Source organism: Lactuca saligna, chromosome 9 (genome assembly GCF_052625555.1).
Source record: "Lactuca saligna cultivar CGN05327 chromosome 9, ASM5262555v1, whole genome shotgun sequence".
Lineage (NCBI taxonomy): Eukaryota > Viridiplantae > Streptophyta > Magnoliopsida > Asterales > Asteraceae > Lactuca > Lactuca saligna.
The window spans coordinates 50725633-50734168 of record NC_136425.1 but is presented as its reverse complement, the minus strand read 5'-3'; positions in this window follow the sequence as shown (position 1 = coordinate 50734168).

Here is an 8536-nt window from a genome sequence, read left to right as displayed (position 1 = left end):
AGGTTTAGTTGGCTCATGTTTTATTGCTTTGACTAGGTAGAAGTTGTTCCCTTTAAAAGTGGAGTAGGAAGCTAGGTCGTGTATATATATATATTGTATGTTATGATACTGAATAAGAAGCAAGAGTTTAGAAAGATGTAGCCTACATATGTTTTGGGTTTGTTCACAGGGGCATGTTCCAACAGCATTCATTCGATGGAGGAGGGAGAGGGTGGCGGCTGGGGGTGAAGAGGAAGTGTGGGTGGCGGCCGATGTATGATTAAGGTTAGGGTTAGGAGGAGGGTGACGGGTTATATACTCCTGTCACATTTCAACCTTTTACCATAATGACAGTTTCAGTCCTTCATCCTCCTTCTTTTCTCAATTTAAGTATGGATGTTACAAAAGACCCCTCCTTGACAAATTACTTCCTACTTAATTCCATATATGTTACGAATCAGTCCTTCCTGTACAAAATCTTCTCATCTTAGGTCCATAACTTACTCTTTAGTCCCTGCTTCCATAAACCCTTACATATTCAATACAAATAATACCATACACCTCTTGACTTATGAAAATCTTTACAAATTAAGTCTCAAAATTACACTTTAACCCCCAAAGATTCACATATCGTCATTTGGCTTCCCAAAACCAACACCCCACTAATTATTATTTGATTTTGGACTATAACAATACAAAATAATAATAATAATTACTTCTTGGGGATCTGGGCTTATTATTTAATTATTCTATTTTAAACACGATGTTACACTTATAATTGCTTCATCCGATACAAGATGAACCAAGATGGTAAGCAAATATTACCAAGGTCCTTCCATTCCCAAGTAGTGGAGTGAAATAATTCTACTTAGAAGTTTTCATAGCCATGATCGTTTGTCAAGTCACTACAATAAAAAAACATAAAAGTTATACAACCAACTAAAACAAACATTTAAATATAATAGTAAAAGAGGCTTAAGATGGCTCTGTATATGATAAACTAATAATCTTGAAATACAGTGGGTTCGAACGCATAACCACCATAGCAAACTTAACCGTAGTGTACTTATAAATTGGAAATGGTAATGATTTTGCATCTAAATTCGTTGGCTTACATTCAAATAAAAACTTATTTGGATATTCATCTGCATTATCACATTCACCAACAATGAGTATGTTCAACGAAGTTGCTAAAATTGTAAACGCTTTTGGTAGACAATCAAAGTCAAAATTCTTTGCACCACACGACAGAACAAATTGACGCTCTATCTTCCCCCATGGTTTTTTGTGTTGAACAATAACACCATGAAGCACATTTTTTTCTTGTAAAGATCAAGAACATGCTTGTCGTGAGTTAGTTTTTCAATACGTTTACTTGTGCAACGTATAATATGAAATGTCTTTAATGATGTTCTTGAAAGAATTTCAATAAACACGTCAATCTCCAATAATGGAAGCTGTAAAACAATCAAACTAATCATATAATGAACAAACATAAAGTAAAAGTAAATGTTTAAACTACAATGCTAAAAAAGGTACATGAAATTTTAAAATTACAAAAATGACATATAAGGTAAGCAAAAAAAATTGAATGCCAATATCGATAACAATCAAGTCCATCACATATTTATAATATACATTATCAAGAACATCTTCATACTACAATGTAACAATGTAAAACCAATCAATTTATCATAACGAAACAAACAATATTTCATAAAAAAATAACAATCATGGTAAGTACAACAAATTAAATTAATCAAACTTTATACCAAATTATAAGAATGGGTAAAAATCCCTTTAATATGATCGAAATAAGGTGAAATTGAAAACAACAACAAATTAATTGAGTATATCTTTCACTATATACAATCTACTTTACGTGTTTTATCCATAATAGCATAATACATTATTTTATTCGTTAAAATGATAATTATGTTGCATTTATTATTTGCCTTTATTGCTTAAAATTATAACTATGTTGCAATTATTCTTCAAAATGAGAAATACATTGTTAATAGTGATCCTTTTCTGCAAATAGACAAACTTTGAAAAAAAAAAAACATTTTTTATATCCCATATCCTTAAAACTTTAGCCAAAGAAGATTATACAAATATTGTACATTAATGAAAAATAAACATCTAAGCAAAGGGAAATAATATGTAGTTTAGTCAATATATGTATAAGCTAAAGTAATTAATATTAAATAAAATCGAATGGTATAAAAAAACCATTTTAAGTACAATGTTATTATATGGAAAATGTAATGACCATTATGCCCTCACCCTCACCCAACCCTATTTATACAATTCTTTAATAATTGGAATTCTCAAAAACTTAACATTCAGGCTGTTAGATTTGACAACCATGGACCAAGATTACAAAACTGGAGCATAAGGACCAAAAGTCAAACCAATAACGAAAATTAAAGTAACAGGTAATCATCCAGACTTGAAGGCTAATGTACATAAAATGAGTCTATAACCTAATACAAAGTACTTATATATAACATTTACTTTCATAGATGTAAAAATCACACCAAATAGCACAACACAAAACAAAAATAGAAGAATAAGATTAAAAAATAATCTAATTTTGCTATTGACTTAAACATAATTGAAAAGGATACCTTTGTATGGAGTTGTGTTTGATGATTGAGTTCATAACCTTGAGTATCCTCCATTGCTAATTGTAGGAAACAAAGAAAATGATGTAACAGAGATGTAGAATAAAAATAGTCAATATTGTCATCTACTGATTTTGTAACATCCAGGAATATCAAGATTAAAGTTGAAGGGCTGAAAGAGTAAATTGGGAAGGGAACTCGGCGAGTCCATGGGTGGACTCGGCGAGTAGGGTCGCGACTCAGGTCGCGTATTAAGTGGCCAACTCGGCGAGTCCAAGGCTGGACTCGGCGAGTAGGCGCTGAGTGGAGAAAACCCTAAATCCGGAGGATGATGTAACGCCTGTGTTTCTGGGCTTGTCATTAATGTTGGTATAATAGTCTAGGTTAACCTTTGTAGCCCGTTTTGAAATAATAGAAGTGTATTATTTGAGTATTTTGTGTTATGTGCTAAATTGTGTGTCTTAATTTAATTAAGAATAAAAATAAGCGTCAAAATAAAATGTTAGATAAAGCCTATATTTATGGATAATGTTGTAGTAGTTGAAACGAGGTTTCCGAATATATAAAGAATGTCGAAATCCGAGTTATAACGAAGAAGTTATGACCTGTCGAAGTTTCGCGACAGAACCGGCACGACCCAACGCGATGTAAATAGTGAATTTAAGGTAGATAGATATCTATCCTTAGTGATCTAAATGATAATTGAATATCTCATCGATAGTAGTGCAACGACAGAAAGACGGACGGAATTGGAGTTCAGATGAAGGAGTTATGAATTTCGAACGAAGTTTTCCTGTCCCGGTCTACAAAAAAATAATATATAAGTAATATACTTATAATATATTAAAAATAAAGTCAAATTAGTCAATGTAGTCTAAATGAGAGTTGTAGAGCATAATCTCACCTTCGCGGCGATATAAAGAACGTCGAAAACGAAGTTCGTATGCGAAAGTTATGAATTTCTGAAGTTCGGGGCGTGAAACCTCAAAACTATCAGAGACCACGACGTGGCAAGCAGTGCCACGACGTGGCAAGTGTCCTGACACCTCTGGGAGGCCCCCAGATGCAACTTGGGATGACGCATGCAGTGACGACCAAGCCCACGACGTGGAAAAAGGTTGCCACGACGTGGCAAGGGCCAAATTTGCCCTATAAATATATTTGAAGGGCCAGCCGTTTAGGGTTGCTATTTTCTCTCTTCTCTCTCCCGTTTTACCTCGATTTGCGTGCCAAAAGTACCCCGAAGCCCCGGTAATATCCCCGAGTCCCGAAGCAAGTCCCGAGATCCCGAAGATCTCGAGAAGTGCGGTTTCCGAGCCGAAGCTCTGCCCGCGAGAAATTCGACTTTTGTAGAGATCTTCCAGATCTGGTGAGGATTACTACTTCTGCAAGCCGTAGTGTTGTCTGATCATCTTTTGATCAAGTGAGTGTATACTACCTTTCATAAACACGATAATAATACAAGTATGATTTGAGTGTATTAAGTATATTGTTGTTTATATGTGTGAGTGTGTAGTTAATTTCTTCTAATGCATAATTATGAAGTATTTTATACGAAATACGTGTTATGTGTATAATTTTGTTGTTATGTGCGTGAATGTATATTCACTCTTTTCAATCTCATAGATCTGAATTGTTTTCTATGAAATACGTGTTATGTGGGTATGCCTCATCTGTTATGTGAAATATGTATTGGATGAAAATGCTATACAAGTTTTAAACTATGTATAAAAATATATATTTTTATCTACTAATATGTTGGGTAGAACATGGGTAGATAATTGGTGTGTAATAAACAGATGAGGGGCCTCGATGTTGTTGTTGTTGTTGACCCAGTTATTCAGCGAAGTATGGATAACGACCACAGATTCCTTCTAGACAGTCTCGTGGAACGTTAGCAGGTTCATAACCTGTAGGGGTTGTGAACGATGTGTTCACCGGTGTACTCTATCCCCCTCATGGTTGCTTTTAGGATATCTATTGTTGAGGAAACCCCTTAGCAGTAATGTCCGTCCCGATGAAAATCCTAGATTAGGTCCCTTGAGATAGATGTTGTTTTAGGGACGTAAAGTGAGGATAACGGGAATGGGTAATCGGGATAGTGATTGGTTGGTGAAATTAAATATAATTTATTTATTGTGGGTTGAAAACCCTATATGCTCACCAGGCTCCCAAGCATGACCCACTCAGTTTTATTTGTATTACAGGAAGTGGCGCAAGGGCGTAAGATGGATGAACCATCAAGTTGTTTTGTTTACAAGTCTGCATATGTATATATTTGTTGAATGACTTGTAATGTTATTGTTTATGCTTAATGGTCTGTAAACATACGAGTTGTAGGTTTTATTTTCAAAAACTATATTTTTAGATTTTTATCAAATTACTATTAGTGTGGGTCGAATCAAGACAACAGGTGGAACCAAAATACACCTATCATGCATGTAAATCTATCCAAACAACAATATCAAACTTAAATCACGTAACATTACCTCAATTTCAAGAACCACTCTGAATATCTTCAAGAAATTCAACACCCGATTTCTCCCTTGATTCTTCGTCTTTTTCACAATTCCAGTGGGGTTTCCACTTGATTTTTCATGCTATATATAATGCCTAAGTCTACAACCGGCGAAACCCTTTCATTTGCTCGCATTTAACTAGCATAATCAAGGTGACGATTTTGATTATTAAGCCTCATAATTTGTATATAATTAACCCATTAATTGTGAACTAATCCTCTTTCTTTTAAATTGATATAATCAAATTATATATATTACATATATTTTTTTGACACAAGTTATTACAAAAAGTGGGTTAGATCTGATCCCACATCGGCTGGGAAGGAGAACTAAGCATTCCTTATAAGGGGTGTGGATACCTTCCCTATCACAACGCGTTTTAAAGCCGTGAGGGTAGCAGATCCCTTAAGAACTCTGCAGTCAAGCGTGCTCGGGCGGGAGTAGTACCGGGATGGGTGACCCCCTGGGAAGTCCTCGTGCCGAGTGGCCCAAAGCGGATAATATTGTGATATGTGCCAGAGGGGGGGTGTTACAAATGGTATCAGAGCCAGGGCACGGGTCGATGTGTTCGACGGGGACGTCGAACCCTATAATGGTGGGTGAAAGTGGGTTAGATCTGATCCCACATCGGTTGGGAAGGAGAACTAAGCATTCCTTATAAGGGGTGTGGATACATTCCCTATCACAACGCGTTTTAAAGCCGTGAGGGCAGCAGATCTCATAAGAACTCTGCAGTTAAGCGTGCTCGGGCGGGAGTAGTACCGGGATGGGTGACCCCCTGGGAAGTCCTCGGCAAAGCTACAACTATTATTATATGTAAACCATTATCAGTTAAGCTACAACTATTGAACAGTTTGAACAAAATACTTAAATTGTTAACTTAAATATAACATTACAATGTCAACTTAAATATAAACTTAATTTCCACTTAAAAAAACCAAAGAATATTTTGTAAATAGTTAAAAGTGATAAATTGTAGTGATAAATGCAAAAACTAAATTCTAATATCAATTTAACAAAAATATTTCCTAAAGACATTTTAAAATCGTTAAAAGTTTTCAAATAATTAGCTTAAAATATCTTACAATAACAATAGTTAAAAATAACTCAATATAAATGATTATATTCTTATCTTTAAAATCAGAAAATAGTGTTTGATGTTTTAAATAATTATAATGATGAAAATTAAAACATTAAGCTAATAAATTTTAAAAAAATTAATTAACAATAACAACAACTATAAATAACATTAAACCATATATTATATTTAATTTTATTCATTTGTAACTCGCGGGTAGAAATCATTCAAACGATTGAGATTATGCAGTTATAATAAATGTATATATTATCATATAATTCATAACAATCAATTTATTATATCAATTTAGTATACGATTTATTATATCAAAGTTAACAACAACGTTATTGTTATATTTAAAAAAAACATATATTTGTAAATACTTCAACTATATAGGTGTTTCTGCGCAACGCGCAGACATTCGCCTAGTTACTAAATAATAGGACTTATTTTTGTATCGCATACTATCATTATATTTGTTTCATGGATTTTATTAGTATATGTGTTTGTATAATAGGAACAAAGGAGCGATATAAATACAAAAAGTAATGATTTCATCGTACAATACTATAGTTGGAATGAACGAAATACATGTTATACAAAAAAGTAAAACTGTTTTATTGTTTTTTTTATTACATCGGTCAACCGTCCATTGGACAGGTATAACAATACTTTAAACTTGTTAATCGATACCATAGTATATGTTAATATTATAGTATGGTATAGTTAATTAAAAAGACATCTCTAAGTAATTGTTGTCAATTGTATGTAACATTAGAATAATTTTTAACTTACACATTTGATATATATATATATATATATATATATATATATATATATATATATATATATATATATATATATATATATATATATATATGTGTGTGTGTGAAAATTAAGTTTCATTTATGGTGAGTTAGTTGTTTATTATGTTGGAACATACAATTAAATATTAATTGTTATGTTTATAAATATTTAATTGTATTCATTCGATATGTATAACAAACTTCATGTTTTCACACTAATATTGTAAAACATACTAAATCCAATATTTTTATAAATAAGATAAATCCATATACACAATATGGTTAAAACAACAACTAAAAAAATATAAATAAATAAAAAAAACTATTATTAAATGAAAGCAAACTACATCTGTAACTAATATAGTAAAGCTAAACCTTGTGTGCTTCAGGTGTATGTTCGGTTTGAAGACAATCTTGGTAATTTTTTTTTATACCAAAATACACACTCCAAAAAGATTTTAATATATATTATATATAAAACAATGATTTATAATAATATGAAAAAATTAAAAAATGTATACTACTAAGGAAAATATAATTTATAACATATTTGATAGTAAACGAACCAACTTGACCCGAGAAACAAAAATTATAATTTTCTTTTATATTGCACAATAAGTTGGAACAATAAGTGATGTACTTATGTCATACAACTTCAATTGTATCTTGTATCCCCTACAAATATTTTTTATTATAATAAGTGAATGTGATATTTTTTTAATGAACTACATACAAAATACTTATAAATAAATTGAAAATTTTACTTACGTTTCATCTTTCAAATGTATTATAAATTTATCTTCGAATCTAATCATTTTGCCTGATACAATTTTCCCAACAAAATTTACAAAAAATTAAAACACATTTTAATAAAACATATATAATATATGTATATGAAAAAGTAATGAATTTTTTTTTCTATAGGTGTATATATATACCGATTAAAACTTTTCGAACATGACTGCAATGTAAAACTCTTTTTATGGGAAACACTAATTGATACAAAGGAATCCATTTTGTAAATTCATTGCAACCTCTGTTAGTTATGTATTTTCTTTGATACTGATCTTTAAATCACCATAAACGAAATAATAATTTTCATATTTTGGGTATTCATGGAAGTGAAATTCTTATACTATGAAATACGATAATGAAAAAAGACCTCCCACCAAGTCATCATCATACAAATGAAACAAATATCGTGGGACAAAACCTGCCATTTTTTCTCTAAAAAAATTGTATTTTTAGTATAATATGATGAAAATAAAAAAAATATAGTAAAAAACATGTTTACTAACATTTTTGTCAATGAATATAACCACTTTTCTATTTCCCTCGATGTCATGCCAAATATAGTCAACTCGAACAAATGACATCTTATACGAAACTCGAGTATATTGGAATCGAAGAGATTGAAAAACTTCAACATTCACATTCCTATCCATCATCTATCTACAATTGAAAGTTAATTTAAATAAATTTATGAAATAATAATATAATACACATAGTAATATATGATTTTTATAT